This window comes from Myotis brandtii, unplaced genomic scaffold (assembly GCF_000412655.1).
Source record: "Myotis brandtii unplaced genomic scaffold, ASM41265v1 scaffold199, whole genome shotgun sequence".
Classification (NCBI taxonomy): Eukaryota; Metazoa; Chordata; class Mammalia; order Chiroptera; family Vespertilionidae; genus Myotis; species Myotis brandtii.
The window spans coordinates 2,757,827-2,772,040 of record NW_005357414.1 but is presented as its reverse complement, the minus strand read 5'-3'; the positions used below and the strand labels follow the sequence as shown (position 1 = coordinate 2,772,040).

The 14,214-nt window shown below is 38.2% G+C and overlaps 1 long non-coding RNA gene across 1 annotated transcript in view; it reads right to left on the bottom strand.

Annotated features, from left to right (window-relative positions):
• Nucleotides 1-3,512: 3,512 nt before the first annotated feature.
• The window catches only part of LOC106725930, a 13,627-nt gene continuing 2,925 nt past the window's right edge, over nt 3,513-14,214 (bottom strand). The window contains exons 2-3 of the long non-coding RNA XR_001361939.1: nt 13,980-13,982; nt 3,513-3,618 (exon numbers count right to left, since the gene is read on the bottom strand). This is a non-coding gene — a long non-coding RNA (uncharacterized LOC106725930). The remainder of the gene's footprint in view (nt 3,619-13,979; nt 13,983-14,214) is intronic.

The window sequence follows — 14,214 nt, the reverse complement described above, 5'->3', positions numbered from 1 at the left end:
GTATTCTACATTCTATTTTTTATTTTATTATTATTTTTATCACTATTTTACTCTATCTCATTTTTTCTTTATGCCAAACCTTTCTTCCTCACTTCCCCTTTTTTCATCCTGTTCCTCTTCTCCTGTTCCTGCTTTAGTTTTTCTATCTTCTTTCTTTTTATTCCTTATTAAAAATTAATCTTCTTTATCTGCTCTATTGATGCATTACTATTATAGTAGTCTCTGTTGGCTTACTTATATATCTAATTTCCTCTCTCCTGCTCCAAGTCCATGCACCCTTCTTTTTTCTCTTTCTTCGCTAGCCAATTTTTTCTTGTTGTTGTTGTTTGTTTGATTGTTTTTTAAGGTTTTTTAATGCTTTTGTTTTCCCTCTCCTTGCTTGTTCTCTTCTTCTACTAATAGCTTAATTAGCTTCACTCAATAAACTCAGGCCTATCTGATCCCTACTCTATTCCCCTTTTCCAAAAATAGATGAATGTATAGATAAATTATTATTTATTTTTTATTGAGTATTTTGTTTTTTACTTTTCTTCTTACACACTCATTCTCTTTCTACCTCCTCTATACTGAATTGTGGCCATTCCTCCACTCATTCAACTCCTTTACCTACCCTTCTGGATATAAGCTCTGCCTCTTCAGATTAAGCTCCCCTCCTTTTTTCTGGGTGTATCTTGTTCGAATTTTTTCCATTAGTTGTTGGTTTTGTGGAGTTTTCCCCCATATACATATATTTCCCCCTTCTTTTTCTTCCCTCTCTTATCCTTTTTCCTTTTCTCAATATAATTTTTGCACTCTTTTCTCTTCTATAATTCTCCTTTCTTTGATGGTCACCTTTATTTGGGTTTATCGGTGTTGTGAATACAGTCATGTTTTGTTCCCTCTGTGTTGTATCTGATCAAGTTGTATTTAATGCCTGTTGGTCAATGTGGTAGAGAGTAAGCCACATAACCAGACACCCTGAGAGGAGCAAAAATGGGGAGACAAAGAAACATCCCCTATATGAAAGAAAAGGAGGAATCACCAGAAAAGGAAGTAAACAAAATGGAGATAAGCAATTTGTCAGAGAAAGAATTAAGATAAATGGTTATAAGGATGCTGAAAAGGAGGGAAGACAAATTCAACATGCATAAGAATCAAGAGGAAATGAAGAAGAACCAAGAAGTAATGAAGAATGACATAGCTTCAATAAACAACACAATAGAAAGCATCAACACTAGACTAGGAGAAGATGAGGACTGCATCAGTGAGCTAGAAGACAAGGTAGGAAAAAACACCCAAGCAGAGCAGCAACTGGAAAAAAAACACTAAAAAAACAGGAGGAGGGCCTAAGGGAGTTTTGGGTCAACATGAAATGAAACATCTGCATAATAGGGGTGCCAGAAGGAGAGGAAACTGAGAAAGGAATAGAAAACCTGTTTAAAGAAATAATGACAGAAAACTTACCTGATATTTGGAAGAAAAAACTCACACAAGTCCATGAAGTTCACAGAGTCCCAAACAAGAGGAATCCCAAAAGACCGACACCAACACATCATAATTAAACTGGCAAACACCAACAACAAAGTAAGAATCTTAAAAGCTGCCAGAGGAGACATACAGTTACCTACAAAGGATCTCCCATAAGACTATCAACTGATTTCTCAACAGAAACACATCAGGCCAGAAGAAAATGGAATGAAATATACAAAGTGATGCAAAGCAAGGGACTGAATCCAAGAATACTATACACAGCAAGGCTAACATTGAAAATTGAAAGTGAAATCAGGAGGTTCACAGATAAAAAAGAGCTAAGGGAGTTTATTACCACCAAACCAACAATGCAAGAAATGATAAGGGGACTGCTGTAAAAACAATAAATAGGAAGAGAAGAAGGAACACAGGAATAAAGAATAAAAATGGTGACAAACAAGTACCTATCAATAATAACCTTAAATTTAAATGGAATAAATGCTCCAATCACAAGACATAGGGTAGCTGAATGGATAAGAAAACATGGCAATATATCTCTTGTCTACAAGAGACCCATCTCAGAACAAAGGACTCACACAGACTGATAGTGTAGGAATGGGAAAAATAAAAAACATTCAGGCAAATGGAAAAAAAAAAAAGCTGGGTAGCAACACTTATATCTGACAAAGTAGACCTCAAAGTGAAGGCCATAACAAGAGATAAGGAAGGCCACTGCATAATACTAAAGGGACCAATTTAGTGGAAAAGGCTGATCCAACACTCATATTTGGTATTTGTTTTTAATTGGGAAGGATATCTTGGCTATAGAGGTCTCCAATGAGGAGCAAGTGGTCCCAGACCCACACCAGACCCTTCAACCTAGGGTTCCAGTGCTGGAAAGAGATGTCCCTGTAACTTTGGGCTGTAAAAACCAGCGGGTATTGAGGCTGAGTGACAAGAAGGCTGCTAGAGTCCCAGGCAGTTCCTCTTAAAAGGCCAGACCATGGACTTACCTTTACTCACTCCCTCTGAGCTCCAGCACTGGGGCAGCAGCTTGAAAGGATCTAGGGACATATGGGGAGGAACTAAATTGTCTGGAATCAGGGCAGGAACCTGGGGGCAGCGTATTGCCAGAAAAAAAGTTCTGGGACCTCCCTGCCCCCTCCCCACACACACAGAGCTGACTTGCAGGTGCCATATCTGAGGTTCCATCAACCTGGCCCTCACCATTCGCTCCTCCCTAGTGATTCCCTTAGAACCAGCCCCACCCAACTTGCAGCCCTACCCAAGCTGCTTGCAGTGTCTTTTCCATATGAATGGTCTGTTCTGGCTCAGGCTTTAGACTTTCCTATAATCTCTAAAAGAAGTAGCAGCTGAACTCAGTGTGCCCCATACCTCTTGATAAGTGACCTTAGGCCCAGCACTAACAGCAGCTTGCCAAGGTTCACAGATCAACACAAGTAGCAGCAATCTGCAGAGAGCTTTGTAGCTCCTGCTGGCTATCCCCAGACAAGGCAAAGGCAGTAGTTGACTTTGAACCTCCCGCGGGGGGGTGGGGGGGGGGCAAAAAACCAGTGCACCCAGTGGACAGCTTCAGACCATGCCAGATTCCAACTCTTCCACATCCAGGGCAACAGACGCAAGGGGCGGATTCAGTGTGCACCAAAACCCCACTGAAGCAAGTCTTGCTTCATAGGGATGGCTCCTGCACAGTAACTCCACTGCTATAGTCACAGTTGGTCCTCACAGCCATTTGGCTTAGAGGTCAATTCCTCCCAGTGACACCAACAGCAATCAAGACTCAACTACAACAGGACAGTGCATGCAGCCCACACAGGGGCGCACCTACAGTGCCAGCTCAGGTGACTGGGAAGGCTGAGTCACTGGGCCCTACAGGACGCTACTACACAAGACCACTCTACCAATTCCAAGAAACATAGCAGCTCTACCTAATGCATAGAGACAAACACAGGGAAGAGCCAAAAATTTGAGACAAAGAAACATGTCACAAATGAAAGAACAGAAGAAATCTCCAGAAAAAGAACTAAACCAAATGGAAGCAAACAAACTACTAGAATCAGAATTCAAAACAATGGTTATAAGGATGCTCAAAGAAATTAGTGAGAGCTTCAAGGGTCTTAGTGAGAATATCAAGGAACTTTGTGAGAACTTCAAAAAACTTAGTAAGAACATCAACAACATAATAAAGGACCTGTCAGAAATGAAGGATACACTAACTGAAAAGAAGAATAATTTATAGGGAACCAAGAGTAGAAGAGAGGATGCTGAGAATCAAATCAGTGATTTGTAATATGAGGAAGCAAAAAACACCCAATCAGCAGAGCAAAAAGAAAATCCAAAAATATGAAAATAGTGTAAGGAGCCTCTGGGACAACTTCAAATGTACCAACATTCACTTCATGGGGGTGCCAGAAGGAGGAGAGAGGTAGCAAAAAATTGAAAACCATTTGGAGAAATAATGGCAGAAAATTTCCCTTACATGGTGAAAGAAATAGACTTACAAGTCTAGCACAAAAATTCCCAAATAAGATGAACCCAAAGAGGCCCACACCAAGACACATCATAAAAATACCAAGAGCTAAATACAAAAAGAGTATCTTGAAAGCAGCAAGAGAAAAGCAGTTAGTTATCTTCAAAGGTGCACCCATATGACTGTCAGATGATTTCTCAACAGAAACTATTGAGAAGGGAGTGGCAAGAATTATTCAAAGTGATGAAAAAGGAAGGACCTACAACTGAGATTACTCTAGCCAGCAAAGCTATCATTTAAAATTGAAGGTCAGATAAAGGGCGTAACAGACAAGAAAAATCTATAGAAGTTCATTACCACATAACCAGAATTACAAAAAAATGTTAAAAGGTCTTTTTAAAGAAGAACAAGAAAAAAAGGTAAAAAATATGAAAAATAAAATGGCAACAAATACACATCAATAATTGAACCTAAAAATCAAACTAAACAAAAAAGGGATCTAATGAACAAAATAAACTGATGAATAAAATAGAACCAGAGGCATGAAAACATGGAACAGACTAATGAATCTCAAAGAGGAGAGGGGGGGGGACCAGAAGAGATTAACCAAAGAACTTATAGGCATATATGCATTGGCATGGACACAGACAATAGGGTGGTGAAAGCCTGGAGCAGAATGGGATCTGGATAGAGAAGGGCAATGGGGGGGGGGGTAGTGAAGGAGAGATAGCTCAACAATAAAGATATAGATAAAATAAAATATTCTAATCTCTTAGCATAGGTTTCAAAGTTCTTCAGAGTCTAGCTCCTACCCACATTTCTTACTCCATCTCGCACTGCTTCTATTCCTGCCACCTAGAACCCAGGCACACCAAATTTCTCACTCTTCCCTGAACAAATTTAAGCTCTTTCATTCCTCCAAAATCTTCCTGTGCACAAGTGCCTTTGCCTGAAATGGTATTTCTTATATTTTACTTAGGCAACTCTTTCAAGACCCAATTATTGCAGTTTTATCAAGACTTCTGATTCTTCAAGAAAAAAAGGCAGCAGTTCATTTGTGATTTCACATTTTCTTCATACTTCTATAATAGCCCTTTTCACATAGCTTTGTAGTTAATTATTCACATCTGTTTCCCACACTAGACTGTGAAATACGTAAGGGCAGGGACCATTGTCTCCTAGCGCCTGCTGAATAGTACATAGTGGGTGTTTATGTTTTTTAGAAACATGTGCTTTTGAACTGCACAATCTGATATTATTTTGGCTACTCTTTTTATACAGAAGTTTAGTTTTACTAAGATAGTAGTCATATGCAATAAGATAAATAGCAAAATGAGGCATGTAATCATATATACAGTGGTCAACCTTCCTCCTAATGCTGTGACCCTTTAATACAGTTCCTCATGTTGTGGTGACCCCCAACCATAAAATTATTTTTGTTGCTACTTCATAACTGTAATTTTGCTACTGTTATGAATCGTAATGTAAATATCTGATATGCAGGATGTATTTTCATTGTTACAAATTGAACATAATTAAAGCATAGTGATTAATCACAAAAACAATATGTAATTATACATGTGTTTTCCGATGGTCTTAGGCGACCCCTGTGAAAGGGTCGTTTGACCACCAAAGGGGTCGCGACCCACAGGTTGAGAACCGCTGATATAGGAAATTTTGTGACATATGGAGGTGGTGTGTTCCTGAAAGGCTTGTACAAATTTGATGTTTCAAAAGATAAATAGCCCAGAGGAATACTGTGTGTGTGCATACACAAGCACTCATACTTGTAATTCTCTTTTTTCAATTCAGCATGTTTTTTGTTTGGAATGTAGCCTTGCAAATTAACAGCATTAATACACATTATACCTATAAAAAGGTAATTAATTCAACTTTATAGTACACATATTAATTCTGTGTATTTGTCTAGATAGGCTCTATGCAAGCATATGTAACAAAGATCTGTACTTATTTCAGATGTGGTCACTTGATGAATTCTGTTTCTGAAGATGTTTTTTTATTAAATTTTAAATTTCTAGGTTCAGTCTTTTAATGGAGATTGAGAGATATGGAACATTAATGGAGGAAAGATGAATGGGAAATTGGCAAGGTTTCATAAACACATGGAAAAAAGTGATCCAAAGAAATAGTTATCACTGGATCTTTGTCTACATAAATTTGTCCGTGTTGGCTAAAGAAAACATTGGAACAACATTTTAGCCAGTAGCCTGAAATGTGAGATTTATCTTTCTAGTCTCTTTTCTCTAGATAGTACTTCTCAGTATGGTCCTTGCGCAGCAGCAGCATTACCCAAAAACGTGTTAGAAACTCAAATTTTCAGGTCCCACCAAAGACCTGATGAATCAGAAACTCTTGGACGAGGGCTTGGTAATCTGTGTTTTAACCATGCAGGTGATTCTGATATGAATTCATGTTTGAGAATCATTATTCTAGGTCTGGTCTTCATGAGTTCCCTAGATAACTACATATCTCCCATCCAATTTTTTGCCTCATGGGGCTGATGATGATATATTGTTTTCAGGTGGTGATGATGATGATGTCCCAGCTACCTTTGTCCCTGTCTTTGTGATGTTTGAATTCCTAGCCCAGGAACCCCAGGAATCCCAGGATGGTTTTTAATTTTTTAATTCCTACTTGTCTCTCATTCTTAGAATACAGTAAAGCTATATCTTGCTAGCTCTAGAAACCTGGAAAATACACAGTTAAATATTAGAAACCACACACACACACTGCTTCCTCAAAGTGCAGAATGTGTGTGGGAATAAGTTCTGCTTAAAAGTCTCATTAACCAATTTCTGGGACACCTAATGATACAATAAATCAAGCGTGAAGATAAATATCTACATAGTTTTTTATTGTAACATTGTTTGCCATAAGGATAAACTGGACAGCTCAAAATGTTCATCAATAAGGGGATGATTATATAAATTACTTTAAATTCATAGTATTGAATATTATGTATTTGTTAAAAGAATTTAGTAGCTCAGTGTGTATGGAAGGATAACCAAGATATATTGTAAGGTGATAAAAGTAAAACCAAGGAGCAGAATGGTACTATTTATATATTATTGACAGTATTACAGATGTCCCCCAATTTACCCCCCACTTTACCCTTCTCTTCCCAGCCTCTGCCCCTGCCCCACCCCAGGCCTTCACCACACTATTGTCTATGTACTTTAGCTATAATTTCTTTGGTTAATCACTTCCTGTCTCTTCACTCCCCTCCCCTCTGAGATATGTCAGTCTGTTCCATGCATCCATGCCTCTGGACATATTTTGTTCATCAGTTTATCATGTTCATTAGATTACAAATATAAGTGAGATCATGTGATATTTGTCTTTCTTTGACTGGCTTATTTCACTCAGCATAATATTCTCCAGGTCAATCCATGCTGTCACAAAGATTCTTGTGCAAGTACCAGGCTGTTTTGATTATAATGGCTTTGTAGTATAGTCTGATATCTGATAGGTGATCCCTCCCACTTTGTCCTTTCTCAATATTTCTGCAACTATTTGGGGTCTTTTGGTTCCATATATAATTGGATAACTTATAACAAAGCATAAAATATAATTTGAATACAAAATAGATGGTAAAAAAGAAAGATAAATAATTATTCTATATAATAAAAGCCTAATATGCTAAGTGTCTGGTTGTCCAGTGGTCCATTCAACCAATCAAAGCATAATATGCTAATGATATGCAAAGGCCGCTCAACTGCTTGTGCATTGACCACCAGGGGGCAGTTGACCAGTCAGCCAGTTGCTATGATGTACACTGACCACCAGGGGGCAGATGCTCCAACTGGTAGGTTAGCTTGCTGTTGAAGTCCAGCTGATAGGGACTGAGCAAGATGGGCCAGACATGCCCTGGAGCCCTCTAATGGTCCCTCCCTGGCTGGCCAACCTCCCGTATCCCTCCCTGGCCTTGATCGTGCACCAGTCGGTCCCTCGGCCTGGCCTGCACCCTCTTGCAATCCGGGACTCCTTGGGGGATGTTGGATAGTCGGTTTCAGCCCAATCCAGCAGGCCAGGCTGAGGGAACCCCCTGGTGCACAAATTCGTGCAACAGGCCTCTAGTGGGGATATAAAAAGGTGAGGAATGAGGCTCAAATGCAAAATATAAAGATATCTTGCCAGGGCTGACTGGCAGACCCTGAGCAATGGATGAACAGATTGCTTTAACATACGTTTCTGTGAAAGAGAGGGCTAAGGCACTACTTGGCTATTGCTGCCAAGTAGCCCTGTTCGCCTGCCTCCTTAGTTTTTTATTGTCGTAACAGCTTGAACTAAAATTAATTTCTAGATATAATCAGCAAGGTAAGCATCCTTGAGAAAGCACATGCTTCTACAAGGTCGGATCTAAAAGACTAAACATAGAGATTCTAGCAAACCCAAGGAATTGGACTTGTTTGGAAAAGTGAAGGTAGGGACTGCTACCTTCGGCAAGGTCCTCCCAGAGGCCCCCAACCTTTCAGAGAATCCTACTTACAGACATTTCAACCAAGTCCCATGCTTCCCCACAATATCTGCCCTTTCTCTTTGTAGAAAGCAATTTTTTTTTGTTAATTCTCACCAGAGGATGGTTTTTTCTCCCATTGATTTTTAGAAAGAGTGAAAGGGAGCGGGGGAGACAGAGAAAGAAACATTGATGTGAAAGAGACATATTGATTGGTTGCCTTCTGCATGCGTCCCAACTGGGGGCAGAGATTGAGTCTGTAATCAAGGTATGTGCCCATGACCGGAATCAAACCCTGGGCCCTTCAGTCCATGGACCAACACTGCAACCTCTGAGCAAAACTGGCTAGGGCAATAGAAAGCAAATTTAACTTTAAGCTTACTAGTTGCCAATTAAAAAGAGAAAAGGAGAGGAAAAAGCAGGGCAGTTACACAGTTTAAGACTATGGGGTTTATAGTAGGTCGCTATAGTAATAAGGTGTGGACAAAGTGGAAAGGTGATTAAAGAAATTGAAATATCAGTCTCCTGAAATATAAGGAGATGTTTAAGGAATTGGGGCTATTTATTTCAAGGAAGTGACTTGATAATTATTTTTAAATATTTCAGATGACTTTTTGTGAAAAATTCAAAATAACTTTTTTTCTGTGCCCATAGGAAACAATAAAAAAGAAATAAAATTAATTTAATCTAGTTATAATCTGGGGAAAAATTACAACGTACATTAAAAATAAGTGTTCTCATTCATAATATACAAAAAAACTTCTACAAATTGGCAACAATATTTAAAAACAATTGAATAGAAAAACAGCCAAGGACTTAAACATGTAGGTTACAGAAGAGGAAATGCAAATGACCACAATACAAATGGAAAAGATGTACAACATCACTACCAATCAGAAAAATATAAATTGAACCAGCACCATTTTTTTCTCTCATCAGACAGGAAAACTTAGAAAAAAAAACCCACGATAATTAGAAGTGTTGAAAAGAATATGGGAAGATATATATGTTCACAGTCTGATACTGGGAATGCAGAATGGTAAAACAAATTTGGAGTATAATTTAGGAGTATATATTAAAATGGGAAATGTATATGCTCTGTACCTGATCAATTTTACTGATTTCTAGAATAATCAGTGTTATTCACTGTTATCAGTGCTTTCCTGGGCACACAGTTGGACAACACTCAGTGGCTGTCTTCACGTTGTGTCTGGTGCTGGTAAATGAGTTGTTACTTTTGTAACAAGTGGGAAATGCTAAAGAGCCTGTCAGTGTTCATAATGGTGACTGCTCCAGCAGCTTGACTCTCTTAGTCCAATGAACAGAGAGCCCTCTGACCCTCAATGGAAATGTAGCATGTGCAAAACAATCTTTTTATATCAATCATTTATCTATATAGAGAGAATTCAAAAATTTATTAAGTTAAAAAAGCAACCAGAATAGCCACAGAAATCTTAAGAAAAACAAAATTGGAGGAATCATGCTACCTAAAATAAAACTATACTAAAAGGCTATAGTAATTAAACCAGCATGGTACTGGCATAAAAAGCAGACATAAAGATCAATGGAACAGAATAGAGAGTCCAGAAATAAACCCATGTCTTTATTTGACAAGGGAAGCAAGAACATACCATGGAGTAAAGACAGTATCTTCAATAAATGATGTTTGGAAAATTGCCCCCCCCCGGCTCTGAGCTCCACTCAAAGCAACAAAGTTTCAATTATAGAAGATAAATAAACCCCAGATACCTGCTTTCAGCCAGCCGTGGCCACGGAGCTGGAGCGAGAAAGGAGTGGGTTGCCCCTGGCGATGGAGGAAACCAAGCTTCCCTCCCGCCCGCCCTGGCCTGCTCTAAGCTCCTCTCAAGGCTACAAAGTTTTAATTATAGAAGGTAAATAAATCCCAGAATAAATAAATAAATAAAAGAAAAAAAAAGAATAAGTTCAAAATGTATTAAAGACTTAAATGTTAGACTCAAAACCATAAAAATCCTAGGAGGAAACATAGATAGTAAAATCTTGGACATTTCTTGTAGCAATATTTTTTCTGATATATTTCCTTGGGCAAAAAACAAACAAAAAAATAACTAAAATGTTTTTGTACAGCACAGGAAACCATCAATAAAATGAAAAGACAACCCACTGAATGGGAGAATATATTTAACAATGATACATTTGATAAGGTGTTAATATCCAAAATTTATAAACAACTCATAAATCTCAACACCAAAAACAAATACTTCAATTAAAAAATGGCAGAGGACCTGAATAGTTATTTTTCAAAAGAGACATACAGATGGCCAATAGACATATGAAAAGGTGCTCAATCATCAGAGAAATGCGAATTAAAACCACAATGAGATATCACCCCATGCTGTTGAATGGCTATCATTAATAAATCAACAAGCAACAAGAGTTGATGAAGATGAGGATTCAAGTGAATACTTGGTGGGAATGCACATTGGTGCTGCCACTGCTGAAAGCAGTATGGAGTTACCTTAAAAAGTAAAAAATGGAACTACCTTATGACCTGTAATTCCATTTCTGGAAATATACCTGAAGAAGCCCGAAACACTAATTTGAAGGGATACAAGCACCCCTATGCTTATTGCACTGTTATTTACAATAGCCAAGATTTGGAAGCAGCCCAAGTACCCATCAGTAGATGAGTGGATTTAAAAAAGCACTGGTACACTTAAACAATAGAATAATACTTGTTTGTGAAAAAGAAAGAAATTTTAACTTTTGTGAAAGCATGGATGGACCTGGAGAATACTATGTTAAGTGAAATAAACCAGTCAGAGAAAGCAAGTACCATATGAATTCACTTATATGTGGAATTTAATCAACAAATAAACTAACAAACAAAATAGAAACCTAAAACACCAATCAGAAAAAATTCATTCACTTCTATGTTTATGGTGGCACAATTTATAATAGCTAGGATCTGGAACAACACACGTGCCATCAGTGTATGAGTGGATAAAAAAGCCGTGGTACATTTACACCATAGCATACTATGCAGCAGTAAAAAAGAAGGATCTCTTACCCTTTGAGACAGCATTGAGAGACCTGGAGAGTATTATGCTAAGCGAAATAAGCCATTCAGCTCATTCATATGTGGAATCTAAATGAACAAAATAAACTGATTATCAAAATAGATCCAGAGACATAAAAACTTGGAACAGACTGATGAATCTCAGAGGGAAGGCAGGGGTGGTTAGGTGGGTGGGAAGAGATTAACCAAAGAACTTGTATGCATATATGCATAACCCATGGACACAAACAATAGTATTGTGAAGACCTGGGGTGGGAGAGAAGGTGGGCTAGAAGGGGTCAATGGGGAAAAAAGGGTATAACTTTCAACAATAAAGAAAAAATTAAAAAACACAACAAAATAGAAACAGATTCATAGATACAGAGAACAGATGGACAGCTGTCAGAGGGGAAGAGTTGGGTGCTGGGTGAAAAAGGTGAAAGGATTAAGCAAGAAAAAACTCCTCATGGGTAGACAATAGTATGGTCTGATTACCAGAGGGAAAGTGTGGTGAGGGAGGGAGGAAAGGGTAAAGAGAGGGATAAATGGAGATGGAAGGAGACTTGACTTTGGGTGGTGAACACACAATATAATACACAGATGATGTATTATAGAATTGTACACCTGAAACCTACATAATTTTATTAACCAATGTCACCTCAATAAATTCAATTTAAAAAAGGACAACACAATAACAATGAAAAGACACTAAATGACATAGATGATATAATATAATTTATGTAAGTAATCTTAAACCACAAAGTAATATTATATATCTTTTATAGCTGTACTTACGTATTGCCAAGGCTCAGAAAAGCATCAAGAGGGCTATGTACATAACATGTCTATTCAAAATGGTGGTTACATAGAGACCTGGACTGATTAACTCAGATTTGGGGATGGTAGTAAAAGGAGATTTAGCCTACTCTAAAATGTTTTAATTTTAAAGGAAGGGTATATTAATTTTAAATAAAAATTTATTTAAAATATTAAAATAATATAAAACACAGATTTTTATTGCCCATAAGGAAAGAACATGTCACTGTTCATTTTAAAACATCAATGGAATGTAAACTCAATGGAGAATAAATTCACCCTATATATTCATGCGAAAGTGCCCATATCCTGTGACTCAGCATTCTAGGGCACATATGCATTAATTATGTGTACTAGCATGTTTGTTGCAGCATTGTTTGTAATAACAAAAGATTGAAAAAGAAAACCTTACATCTTTCATTAGAAGATTGGTTAAATTAGTTGATATGCCTTCATATAATGGAATGCCTCACAGTAGTTTAAAAGAATGAGGTGGATCTATATTACTGACATGGAAAGATGTCCAAGATAGATTATTAAGTGAAATAAACAATGTAGAGAATATTGTGTATAGTATTTTCCATATATAGAAAGAAATACATAAAATGAATATATCTATAGTTCTCTCCAAACCAACAAACATAGGGACAGCATGATAACCTCATTGGACAAATTGTTAATCTTGTACAAGACAAGGACATGACAAATGGCTGTAGCATGCCTATGAGTTGGAAAACAGCCTACCCTAGTCAAGAAACATCAAAAAAGTTTATACTTTATCTTAGAATGTTTGCAAGTATAATGATAGTTTTGCAAGTTTTTCGAGGATGCCTATGTAGGACCAAACAATCCATGTCTGAGTAAGCAATGATAACAGGGGAGACAAGATAAAGTATTAGTTATGAAGATAACTGGGTAACGGTAAGAGTCGACCTACAGACCATCTGGAGATGCTGGAGGAGCCACTGAGGCTGAGTAGGAAGAAGATCCCAAGAGTATAAGTTCTATACTAGAGAAAACAATACAGGAGAAACTGGAAAAGTGTTTCTAAAAGTCTGGTCCTGTGAAGGTGTAATTGGTGTGTATATAGTGTATACTCCTGAGGTAGAACATCAGACTTCATATTCCTCTAAAAATGTTTCATATAAATGGAAATAAAAATAAAAATAAACTTCAATCAGGTTTTCATGTGTCCATTTTGTAAGTTTTGCTTATGCTATTAACATTATTATGCTGTGATTCTTCGTATGCAGTTTCAGCCCTCAGGGGGCTATTTTTCCTTCATCAGGCACTTTGCTCACAATTAGATTACATCGCTATTATATTTAGGCTAGTAGGTGTCTTGATTCATGATTAAATCTACAAGACACATGTTTTGGAGAAACCAAGATGGCAGCATAGGTAAACACCGGAAATTGCTGCCTCACACAACCACTTCAAAAATACAACTAAAAGACAAAACGGACATCATCCAGAACCACAGGAAGGCTGGCTGAGTGGAAATTCTACAACTAGAAGGAAAGCGCACTAAGACTCAGAGGAGGTGTGGCAGTAAAGTGCAGAGGTATGGAGGTGCACGTGGAAAGGGCTGGCAACTGAGGACACGGTTGTCTTTCTCAATCAGGAGGGAGTATCAAGCTCCCAACAGCCCTGACTCCAGTTCCGGGCGAGTCTCTGGGGACCCAGATTCATACGGGGAGAAACTGGACTGTCTGGCATAGATTGGAACTCGAGGGCGGCTTTCTCTCAGAAGTGCTTGCAGTGATTACCAAGACACTGAGACGCGGGGCCTCTTAGGGTAGGACTGAGGAGCAGCCATAGCTGTTTGCTCCGCCCTGTTGATTCCCTGAGTCCCCGCCCCACCCAAGCTGTGCCCAGAGGCTTTTGCATATGAATGGCCTGGCCCTTTGCAATCTAAAATTACCTAACAAACTGCAGCTGGGT